Raw genomic sequence first — 13,534 nt, forward strand, 5'->3', positions numbered from 1 at the left:
TCAGCGAAGCTGTTTTATCAGCAGCATCCACACACAAAAAAAACAAAAGTTGAACATGAAAAATGTTTTTGCGCAAGTGCACTTGCCAAATGAAGGCGGATCAAAAAAACGTTGTTTATTAACGAGCTGTAGTCACGCACTGACAGAAATGCAGTTCAAGTTAACGCCATGGTTAATAAGGTGCACTGATTCTGAATCTGGCTGCATGACGAGCGCGAGACGCAGCAGTGCACAGATCGTGACATGCGTCTCTCTATAATGTGATTGTGAAGTAAATGGGAGCGGGAATTCACCGCATTATGAACTCGTCACGCAATACCCCCAACCTCACACCAAATGTTAGGCCCTGTAGACAGGCCAGCCTATATAAATATCATAGTAAGCAGAAATGTGAAATGTACCTTAGCATATTAGAGGAAGACGCTAATATCTGGATTGAATTGATGCTTGAAGAATGCACTTCACCACAGCAGTCACGAGTAACAGCAGGTATAGGCGGTTAAAGTTTTCTATGCTTAATTTGATTTGATGACAGTCACGAGACTGATTACTCGATCCAATCACGTTGATGGATAAAAATCAAATTAAAACAAGCTTGTAACGAGTAACGACCACAAACAGAAGGAAAATAGCGGAGTAAAAGTACCGATACATCACTTAAAATGTACTCAAGTAAAAGTAAAATTACACAATTTTTTAACTACTCAAAAAAGTAAAATTTCTGAAAAAAACTACTTAATTACAGTAACGTGAGTATTTGTAATTTGTTACTTCACACCCCTGAACACCACTACTAAACCTACCCATGCGTATCATATGCACGTAAAAACTCCTTTTCGCATATAAATTGCACAATAAACACAATGCATGCTATAGAGACGCATTTAGTTTGACCGGGTTGGAATGACGTACCATTTTCACAAATTCACGTTTATGTTGTTTACATGCAGATGGTAAAGGCATCGTTTTCTAAACCTTGAACTTTGAAACTCGTTTTCAAAAGCTTGCATTTCAAAAGCTTGCATTGCATGAAAACGCATGAAAAGTTTTCCGTTTTCAGTTGAAAATGATGTTGTGTAAACAGACCCTAAAGCGTGTACTATTTATTGCACTTTAGTTTTGTTAATTGTTCATTTGAGTAGGCCTATTTATTATATATACAGTTATATATACACTTTTATTCTGGTTTACTGTGTTCACAGAAGCACTGCGCGTGCTTGATGTGACGGTGTGTGAATCCTCATGTTCTGTTGTTTATGCTGCTATTTGCACATGTAAATCTACATTTTTGAGGTATTTGAATGGGTCACAGACACTTATCTTAACAGACTGCCGAGTCTGAGTCACTTCACGTCAGCCCTGCCGAGTCCGAGTCACTTCACGTCAGTCCTGCCGAGCCCGAGCTTCACGTCAGTCCTGCCGAGCCCGTGCCCTGGGGGGCAGTGGGGCAGTGGGTCAGTGGGTCCCCTGAACTGTCTGCTCCGCCATGGCCGCCCGAAGGGTCGTCTCCGTCATGGCCGCCTGAAGGGTTGTCTCCGCCCTGGCCGCCTGCACAGCCTGCTCCGTCCTGGCTGCCTGCACAACCTGCTCCGCCCTCGCCTCCCGTCCTGCTGCATTATCCAGGCCCTCTTCCGCTCAATGGGCCTGGCCCTCCATCCCGCCTCCGGGTCCGCCTTTGAGTTCAATTTAGAATTAAAAGGAAGAATACAGTAGTTTAGAATCAAAAGGAGAATGCAGACATAAAATACAGTGTAATCAGTCGGACTCACAGTGGCACAGTGCTCAATCATTTAAATGCACAGCTAAACATATGTGCTTTGAGTCTGGATTTGAATGTGACTACTGTAGGAGCACATCTGATCTCTTCTGGAAGCTAGTTCCAGCTGTGGCTGGCATAGTAGCTAAAAGCAGACTCACCATGCTTGGAGTGAACCCTTGGTATTTTTAGTTGATGTGATCCTAATGATCTGAGTGATCTGTTGGGTTTATATTCAGTGAGCATATCTGCAATGTATTTAGGTCCTAGGCCATTTAGTGATTTATATACCAGTAATAATATTTTAAAATCAATCCTAAATGTAACTGGGAGCCAGAGTAAAGACCTGAGGATTGGTGTGATGTTCATATTTTCTGATTCTGCTCAGAATCCTGGCAGCAGCGTTCTGTATGAGCTGCCACTGTCTTGTGGTCGTTTTGGGAAGGTCAGTGAGGAGTCCATTACAATAATCCACCCTGCTGGTGATGAAAGCATGAACAAGTTTCTCTAAGTCTTGTCTAGAAACAAAGCATCTAATTTTTGCAATATTTTGGAGATGATAGTATGCTGATTTACTTTTTTGACATGATTACTGAAACTAAGGTCTGATTCCAGAATCACACCAATATTCCTGACTTGATTTTTAGTTGTTAGACCCCTAGCGTCAAGGTATGCGTTTACCTTAGAAATTTCATCTTTGTTTCAAAACGCAATGACTTTAGTTTTGTCTTTGTTTAACTGAAGAAAGTTTTGGCACATCCAACTGTTGACTTCATCAATGCATTGGCACAGGGAGTCAATGGGGCTGTAATCGTTAGAGCTGTGTGTCATCTGCATAGCTGTGGTATGCAGCTCTGGTATTGCACAGCAATTTGGTTCTTTTTCAATATTTGGCTCAGTGGGAGCATATACAGGTTGAACAGGAGTGGTACAAGAATTGAGACTTGAGGGACTCCGGATGTATTAGTGAGGAGTTAGCATGTTTTTCACAAGTAATACAAGTTATTTAATTTTATATTTGACACATACTGTACAGGCATATATTTCTGTGAGGCACTAGTAATATTCTAACAAACATTGTAATCTGGAAGATGTGGTTTTGCGATTATCGCAACATAAATGCAGCCAATTTCTTCATTAAGGATGCAAATTGTTTTTGACAAGAGAACATCAATGTTTATATTCATATCCTAAAGAGAAGTCCTCCTCAGGCAGCTACTGTAACATAAAGGTAGGTCTTTGGAGTCTGAGACATATTGAACTGACACTCAATAGAGCTCATAATAGTGAACTAATCCAATCATGAGTGTCAGCATCACTTCCTAATTATTTAAAATTTTAAACAAATTATCATTATAAGTATTATTCTATGTTTAAGTTTGAAATAAACAGAGAACATACGTCCATCCTTTGGAAAGAGTAGTAGTCACAATCTCAACCTGTAGCTAATGTATTTGGGGGAATATAATATTCATAAACTGGTTTCCACAAAGAACCCATTTGAGGCACAAGCTTCTGAAATGTTATGACCATGTTAAGAGTAAAAAAAAAACACCCACAATTGTTCACTTTTTAGACATGTTACTTTTGTGATTAGTAATTAATTGGTTATTCTTTCTTAGTTTCGCAAGTAGTTCTCAATGAGGATATTTTTCTTTAGTAATAATCAAATACCTACCAAGGAACTACCTTTGTACTAAATGAGATATTACTTACTGCTTAGTTAATATTGCTTCCATATTAGTTAATAGTATTAAGTTCGGTGTTAATGCAGTACTACCTATTACTTCCTGCATAGCTACTTGTTAACTACGGACCATTATTCTAAAGTGTTACCGATTTATTTTTAAGTGAGCGGATGTTTAAAAGTGCTAACTTAACAGTCTTACTTTTTGTCCCCACAGAAATCTTAGTTTGTAATAGGCACTAGATTAGTTGGGTTTGCTGTACGGCTTTTAAAGGCCTTAGACTTTCTATCATGTAATAGAACATAAATAGAGAAAGATACAGGCACACTGAGTTCCCCCTTGTTCTGTAAACATTTGAGAAAGTTACCACTGTTATCATAGTGGGGACCCGACACATATCACTGAGTGCTGGTATGAGTTGTTTTTGGTTCACCCCGAGCAGATGGAGGAGGGTGTGGGCCCCGGTGTTGTGGCAGAGGCCGAAGAGCTTTCACAGGAGGAGGGCGAGCTGGGCCTGCAGGCTTTGGTGTTTGCGGGGCCTGTTGTTTTTTGGTTGATATCTGGGGGCTCGCAGCAAAAGAGTGGGATAGTTTGGTTCCAGCATACACCAGTTCTTCCATTTTCTCTGAGAAGCACAGAAGTGGAGATGCTGGCATGAAGTGGGATGTGTCTGGTGAGAGGGGCTGTTGCTCTGGTGTTTCCGGAGGCTGTAATATGTTGTCCTGGCTTCCCTGGCTGTTTTCCAGGAAGTCGTCCTTGGGTGCTGAATCTTGGAGCAGTTCTAATATGTCACAGTCTGTCTGTGGTGAGCTCTGTGGGCAGGGCTCAGCCGAGATTGTGTCCGTGAGCAAAGGTTGTTGTGGCTGAGTGGTGTTATCATTGAAAGAAAGATTACAGTTTCATACAAAGAAAGATTACAAGATTAATGTCTAAGACTAAAGGAAAATACGCAGAAAAAGATAAGGAGTGCTCTTCGACGGCTAGCATTTCCATGGCTGACATTAGCTCACTGCTGGATGAACACAGAGAGGCCCTTTCGGCTGATTTTAAATCCTCATTCGAGTCTCTTGCATCTACACTGGACAGCATTCATTCCACCATTACTGATCACGGGCAATGCATTGACTCTCTGGAAGTTAACGCCACTTCAGTTGATCAACGACTTCAGCATCTGGAGGGCGCCTACTCCGTTTTACAGAAAGACAATGAGCTTCTCAAACTCAAAGTAGCGGATTTGGAGGGATGCAGCAGACGGCAAAACATTTGGATTATAGGCTTACCCGAATCGATTGAAGGTCCTCGTCCATCCACGTTCTTTTCTCAACTACTTGTTGATGTTCTTGGCACGGAGGTCCTCACTTCGCCCCGAGTTAGATCGCGCGCACTGGAGCCTCTCTCCTAAGCCTGCTCCGGGAGGAAGGCCGTGGCCTGTTATCTTGCGTTTCCACCAATTCCAAGTTAAAGACGTGGTAATCTGCGAGGCTTGCAAACGGGGTGTCCTGCTTTATAAAGGCCATACGATTCGTCTGTTTGACAACTACAGCACCGACGTATTGAAGCAGCGCGCCGAGTACAGAGGTCCTATGGCCGAGCTATACAAGCGTGGGTACAAGCCGGCGCTCCTTTACCCGGCCAGACTGCGCTACTCTCTACCCAACGGGGATAAAACATGGCTTCAGTCCGCTTCAGATGCTGTCAAGTTCATCCAGGACTAGGACTTAAACACAAACTCGTAAACAGGCCAATTGACACTTTCTGATGTCATTAGATTGGAGTTTCTGCGGCTGAAGCTGCTATGGCGGTGCATACCTTTTTCCTGTCTTTCATCGTAATTTTCGCCTTATTACGGACGGTAAATGCATGTTACGGTTAAGCATGTGCCGGTATCAAATTTTCATGCTGCGATTAATTGATTGAGCTTTTATCACGGTATACGGTATTATCACAATATTTTAATTGCACAAGAGAAATGGATGGATTGGGGGGGAGGGGATGTAAAAAAAACAACTTGCATCACAATAGGTGTAATTGTGATTGTCAAAACATTTGGTAACTAAACAGAATTGTATTAAGTTTAGTGACAACATGTTACGATGTTTACATGGTACAATGACTGGTAGGCTACTGTTTGTATTATTGCTTAACACAATTTTCACGATTTCAATTCAATTCTTGGATTTGATTTCAATGTTGATTCAATATTGACTCATTTGGATAAATATTAGGTAGGCTACAGTAGATAGAAAAAATACACCTCACATAATGCTGTAAACATACAGAGAGCCCTATCAGCTGGTATTATTAAAGGTTAAAAATAACAAATTAAATTAAATATAATGTGGTTCTCATTATAATAACAATTATGTAATGACACAAGTAAAAAATATAATAAATATGTAATATAGTGCAGATATTTAGCAAAATACTCCTCTCTATAGCTATTTTTTTCTAGTAAACTAACATGCTGGTCATTAAATGGCTTTCCTGAGGTAAATGTAACATTCTGTGACATAATTGTTGTCCTGCGGTTTTATTGACCTCTTTCCGTGGCTGAAAAACACTGATTGATCGATATTATGTATGAGGCATATATACCTTTCGGTAAGTTGTACTGTATCTTTAAATAAAATGTAACAGATGATCAGTTAACTTGAACTGATGCGCTACAGCGATCTGTCACGTCACATTTACAAGCGCCAAAACGGTATTTATTTATTTATAAAATGGACAGAACCTGAGAGCTGAGAATTTTTTTCATATCAAAAGTAGCCTGCTCTTGGCAGCCCTGCTTTTAGAAGAGGGATAAATAGACGGCAGCGTTCCTCCTTCCGCCATGTTTCTTCTCCATGTGAGGATTGTTTACATTAGACTAGAGTGGGCACTGCCGCATGCACACAGTGCTTCATGTGGGGATTGTTTACATCTGAGTGCACACGTGTTTTGCGCAGCATATAGGCCTACGCAGTGTTTTTTAAGCGGTTGATGGAAAATAAGCTAATGCGCGTTCTAAAAATCTAAATTCGGATCTATTATTTTTCACGGTATTTTGAAGTGCCCGCGATAACAATATCGTGCATATTCATTACCGCGATTTATCGCATTACCGAATACCGGCACATGTCTAGTTACGGTACCCCCCTTTTTTTAAGTATTGTATATTTTGATTTTTGATGCATCCTCGCACCGTACACCTGCTGTAAGGTGATTGCTGTTTTGTTATCTTTTCTGCTGACTATTATATGGGCCTCCCGGGTCTTATAAGTACAAGCCATGTTTCTTTCAATGTGTTTTACTTGAGATGTTTGACAAGGTTTAACTTGTACTCTCTAGGTTTAATTCACTTGTTTGTGGGGGCAGTGCGATTGTTATAGGGAAGTAGTAATACTCGCTGATCGTTGTATCAGAGTTGTGTTCGTTGCTGTTTTTGTTCTCTACGGCAACCGTTAGTATGGGGTTTTTTTGTGTGCATGTTTGGTTTCTTGTGCTGTGTGTGGTGTTTTCTCAATTTTGTGTGCTACCTCCTTCTACTTCCTTTGTGCTGCTGTGAATCTGTCATGGGTGCAGATTTGTTGGATTATATCACCTCTAACATATCCTTTCTATGTTAAATTATAATGCCAAGTTGGCATCTAGTGGTGGCTTGAGGTTTACCAGCTGGAATGTGAAGGGGCTAAATTCACCTGTGAAACGCAATAAAGTGATTGATCACTTAAGAAGTTTAAACACTAAAATTGCTTTTTTGCAGGAAACCCACCTTAAACCATCTGATCATCTTAAACTTCATAGAGGATGGGTAGGCCAACTCAACCATTCTTCATTTTCTAGTAAGACCCGTGAGACTGCAATTTTAGTGCACAAGTCAGTACCTCTGTCCGTCTCTAAAGTCATATCGGATCCCAATGGTCGCTTTATTATTGTTACAGGGAAAATTTTTGGCACTACTCTGACGTTAGCTAATGTGTATGGCCCAAACTGGGATAATGAGGATTTTTATAAAAACTTTCTTTTCAATTCCTGATATAGTGTCTAGTCATCTTATTCTCGGTGGAGATTTTAATTGCTGTCTTGATCCCTCACTCGATCGCTCATCCAATAAGCCCCTTTCTCCATCTAAATCATCTAAAGTTATTCAGCTGTTTATGGAGCAGTATGCAGTCTTGGATGTATGGCGCTTCTTCAATCCCAGTGATAAGTAGTTTTCTTTTTTTTCTCCCGTACATGGTACTTTTACTCAAATCGACCTCTTTCTCATTGACAACAAGCTGCTTTCTTCTGTTAACAATTGTTTCTATAGTCCTATAGTTATTTCAGATCTATTTTTGGCTGCCAACGGGGCAGTAGAAGCATTACTTAAGTCTCGTCATAGTTATTATGAGTCTGGAGATAAGCCAGGCAAAATATTGGCTCACCAAATCCAACAATCTGCCTCGGCTCAACATATCTTACAAATTAATACTGTCAATGGCACAGCTATTAACCCTCAAATTGGTATTAATGACCAATTCAGGAATTTTTATGCTTTGTTATACACTTCTGAGTGTTCATCTGATGAGGTTCAGTTGGACAGTTTCCTTAGGCCCCTAAACATTCCTTCCATTGACCCCGAGACATCTTCTAGGATGGATGAGCTTTTTACGGTAGATGAAATTAAAGATGTGTTACACTCTATGCAGAATGGGAAATGTCCTGGGCCTGATGGTCTTCCTACTGAAATTAAGGCGTTTGCAGATAAACTTTCCCCGCTACTGCTAAATATGTTTAACGAATCTTTACAATGCGGCATACTCCCTCCTACTTTAAGACAGGCCACCATTTCACTTTTATTGAAGAAAGGCAAGGATCCCCTTCTCTGTAGTAATTATCGCCCTATTTCCTTGTTATGTGCGGATGTTAAAATATTAGCTAAGATGCTGGCAAGGCATCTAGAGGCTGTTTTGCCTTCAATCATTTCTACAGATCAAACAGGGTTTGTCAAGGGAAGGCACTCTTTTCACAATGTCAGGCATTTATTTGATATATTGTACTCTCCCTCAACATCTACCACCCCTGAGATGGTTATTTCGATGGACGCAGAGAAGGCATTTGACCGTGTGGAGTGGCCTTACTTGTTCCATACATTAAAAAGGTTTGGATTTGGCTGTACATTTATCTCGTGGATTAAACTTCTTTATGCTTCTCCTTTGGCTCGTGTCCACACAAACAATGATTATTCTGATTATTTTCCCCTTGGACGTGGTACTCGGTAGGGCTGTCCACTTTCCCCTTTATTGTTCGCCATTGCTATTGAACCATTGGCAGTGGCCCTTAGGTCTAGTCAGATGATGGGCATTATAAGAGGGGGCTCTCTGCACAAATTGTCTTTATACGCTGACGACCTTTTACTTTTTTTCTCTGAGCCAGACAGATCTATACCCCAAGTTTTAGCTTTACTGAAGGAATTTGGGCAGGTTTCGGGGTATAAAATGAATCTTCATAAGAGTGAACTCTTGCCTATAAATTCTGCAGCCGTAGCTTACCCTCTTTCAAAATTGCCTTTAAGACATGAAAAAAAAAATGAATTTACTGCCTAAATTTCTATATCTTCTTCAACGCATACCAGTTTTTATTCCAAAGCATTTCTTTCACTCTTTAGATAGCTCTATTTCTCAATTTATTTGGAATGGAAAGACTCCAAGAATGAGGAAAGGCATTTTACAAAAAACTAAGAAGCTAGGGGGTTTAGCTCTACCTAACTTCTTGTTTTATTACTGGGCTGCATATGTTCGTAATATGTTACTCTGGTGCTGTTCCAATGATCAGCCTCCACCCTGGTTGAGGATTGAGGAGGCTGCATGTGGCAGCTCTTCGCTTATGTCTCTTCTGTGTCTTCCTCTCTCGTTGTCACCTTTAACCTTCTTCAGTAATGTTATAGTTAAAAATTGTCTTAAGATCTGGTGTCAACTCAGGCGCCATTTTACTTTACAGACAACACCTCTTTTATGCCCAGTACACTTTAACCCCCTCTTTCCTCCCTCTCTCATTGATAGGGCTTTTGCTGCCTGGGTGGACCAGGGGATCATTTCCATTAAGCATCTTTTAGTAGGGAGGTTAAGTGACTTTTGACTTCAAGTCATGATGCAAAGGTCCCTTTTTGGTATGGAAGTACCTTAGGGCCATAGAAATAAATTTATCCTAAGACACAAGTGAGATCACATTTTGTATCTTATATACGCACATTTTTTAAAAATGGCCGCCAACCATACTTGAGAGGCCCATATCTTTGCTTCTGTTATATCTATAATGAAAAAATTGGTATCAACGTGTAAATTTTTGGGGTCAAGGAGTCCAAAAAAATAGGTTCCAAGACTAAAAAACAATGTTGTCCTTACCATGACAATTGGAGGTGAAGTATGCATTTTTTTTATCAAAAAACGCATGCCAAACACAACATGTATGATTTGGATGGGGGAGGTGAAGTAGCCTCTGTGATGCTGGCATAATATGCAGCCCATGAGATCCATTCTCCGGCTTCAAGGTTCTCTTTCACGAGAATGTTTCTGACTCTCTCTAACCACTGGTAGCCTTCTTCAATTACATTGATGAGAGGATGGGAGGCTGGATGAGGATGACTGTTGGTATTCAGGGCAGGAACATACAAGACCTCATCTAGGCCAGGAGCCAGGTCCACTCCTCAGGATGTTTTTTGCTACCTTTTTTTCACTATTATTTCCTATCATCTTATACCTTGGGCCATCACAAGTTGATAACGATCACCCCCAACGAGGCCCCGTTTGGTCTCAGGGGCCAAAAAACACCCTTTTTGGGAAAAGTTTTTGGCGGAATGATGTAATTGTGAATATTAAGGTACTGCAGCTACATAAATGGCCATATAACCCTACAATTTTGCATGGTGTATCCTGACACATAGGGGAAACTAGCAGAAAAAGATTCTGGGGATTGCTGCCTTTTTGCTGTCAAATATCACCCTCAACATACCCCAAAAGACAAACAAAATATCTGTCCGCCTGACAAATTGTCATCAAAAGTGATAATTTTCAAGCATTTTATTATATATATCACTGCCTCAAATGTACATGAAAAACTTCCCAAGTTTATAAGCTTCAATTTAAGTCCAAGATGACCTTTCTATCTAGAGGATTATAGCTGGTATAACCAAAGTTATCCACTGTACCTCAAATCAGAGAAATCAAGCATTACCATTCCATATTGGATTAAGCATATTTTTTTGCATATGCACAATGTCTTAAACAAGAGTTGAGACTTGATTTATGTACTGCTATACTATATGAAGTGAATTAAATAAAGTGAAATAAAGTAAAAAGTGAGTAATGTTATGCCCCTAGGTCAGAGCTATTCAATTAGCTTCATTCGAGGGCCGGATTATTAAATCGGAATGTTGAGGAGGGCCAGTGGTTAGCTTATTTATTGAAACATTATTTGAAGAGTTTGGTTCCAAAACGCGATAAATCCATTTTGATTAATTTGAGTAAAAATGTGTTTTCTTTACCAAGAAAGTGGCAAGATGAAAACCACTATTTTCTGTTTCAAACTTTCACATAGCATCTGTAGGTTATAATAACATTAAAAATTCAAATACAGATTTTGATTTTCAAAGATTTATTATAAAAACGGGTAATCTTTCCCCCAAAATGCAATAAATTCATGACACTTTTTTTTCCAAAATGCAATTAATCCATTGAATCAATATGAAAGTTATTTTTCATATTGAAACTGTTGAAAATACAAAACAAAGTAAGTTGATCCACATATGACAGCCTCTGAACTCGGTCAATATCTTATAATACAGGCACTAAAAATACATTCAATCAGCCATGGCTAGGAAATACCTCCTGAACTTTTTTGACAGCGATCAGCTGTAAAATGTCCTGCTCGGATTTCGTTGACTTTGAGTAAAACAATTGAAAGTTTTTTAAAAGATCCCCTGGGGTCAACGTGTCAGCGTGACAGAAGTTTGATGCTGTCGTGTGAGAACAAGCAACAGTCGGCATTTCTCTTCCTCCCGCGTGCCTCATCTTCTTAATCTCCTCACGTAAATGATTAGATTTCGATGGTTTACGTTTCTTCCCTACCGCAGAAACCACCACAGGTTCATCAATTTGTTTGTTTGTTGATCAAAAAGTACAAAGTAGATCAGGAAAACTAGGATGCCGGGTGTATTCAAAGCGCCGCCGTTACTGTTTACAGTGCGTGGAATGGTGCGCTGTGATTGGTTGAGAGCGGATCTATCGCATTCTGCAGAGAAAGGAGACTGGCGTTTGTCGCGGTTTGGAAAGAAAGGGAGAAAACATGACACAATAACACGGCGGATATCGCATTTTACGTAAAATTTAAAATGGACTTTTCAATACCGACCCTATACAATACAGATTTTTGCAGGAACTCAATTTTTTTAAAAATGGCGTTTATCGCGTTTTGGAACCAAACTCTTCATTTATTACCTATTGAATAATAACAGTATCAATAAATAAGCTAAAGTAAACCTAAAAAAGTATTGTATTTACTTGGAAATGTGGTACCCAACAGTATGCAGATTTATGAGTCTTTCATAAATAACTTATTTACAGCTATGTACAAAAATATGAATTATACAAGATCATAGGTATTGGTAAGAATTATTTTATTTATAATTATTATAGGCTTAAATGAAAATATTCTGTTATCCACTGGGCGGTGCTGCGCAGTTCAAAGTAAACTAAACTGCGAGTTGAACTGAAAGTAAACTGAAAACAGCACTATTTGTTCTATATTTGTTGTTACTGACCGAGAAACAGCTTCAGATGATTCAGTGACAGAGCGGTCCGAACGAATCTGAATCGTTTCAGACCATTATGCAAGCGCATTTGGCCAATTCATGGAAAGGAAATAACTGAACCAAAGATAGAACAAAAGATTTGCACCATTCACAAATGACTGGTATCGCTGGTTCAGTCGACAGAAATACGGGACACACATAATAACTGCTGAAATATTCGGACTGAAAACGTTTCTCAGGTTAGTCGGAGCGCTCATGGTACGCACAGTGCGTATAGACGTACAGCTTCACACGCCACTACGGCCAGGAAAATGTAGCCACACCGCCAGGAAAAGAGGCGGAGGGAGGTTGGGGTGCCTTTGGGCCAGATGGAGATGATTGAATTGAATAACCCTGCCCTAGGTGGACTGGGGTCAGGGTGCAACATAGGGTACATTCACACAAAATCAATTAACCAAATGTGAGATTTATTGTCCACAAAGTCCTCACAACACAAGGAATAAAGATGACCCTAGTGTGCAGTCTGTTATCAAAAAGCCAACCTTCAATAGAGTAAACGTTAGTAACCTTCTGTACAGGTAAACATTCTTTACAGCCAAATGGCGAAACGTCTCAGTTACATATGGTAACCCTCGTTCCCTGAGGGAGGGAACGGAGACGTACGTCGTGACCGACTGATAGGAATCTCGCGAGAGAGGCCAATCTACTTAGAGTAAAACTAAAATGAGCCAAACCACATTGGCATGCAGTCATTTGCATCAGCTGTTAAGCCTCGCAGCGCAGGTATATAATGAGCAGCAGGTGCGAGGTGAGCTCTACGGGCAGCAGCAGATGTGACGATGGGATGTACGTCTCCATTCCCTACCTCAGGGAACGAGGGTTACCATATGTAATTGAGACGTTCCCTTATCGGTCGGTCACTCTCGACGTATGTCGTGACCGACTGATAGGAATCCCTACCAAAGAGCCACAGCTGCTGCACCCCATCCAGTGCCCGGTGTAAGCCTGTACCCTTTCTTGCCTGGATGGACGATAGGAAAGGGCTTACACAGAGCGTATCTGTCACTGTTGTTCCGTGATAACCCATACAGCGAGATTATTGGATAACACTGGGAAACCGTGCCCTTTCTATGGAAGGGGAACGATGCGGAAGCCACTTTCTTCGAGGGAGTTATGTGAAAAAATACATATGGACTAGCCCAAAGGTTGTACTGCAATATTGGGTAACTTAGCCCAAGGGAAAGACACAGGGCTTCGATTAGGAGCAGCCGTGGAAGTATACACATATGGAATCCCCATAGGGTCACACATATGGAA

Source organism: Abramis brama, assembly GCF_963993115.1.
Source record: "Abramis brama genome assembly, chromosome: 9".
Lineage (NCBI taxonomy): Eukaryota > Metazoa > Chordata > Actinopteri > Cypriniformes > Leuciscidae > Abramis > Abramis brama.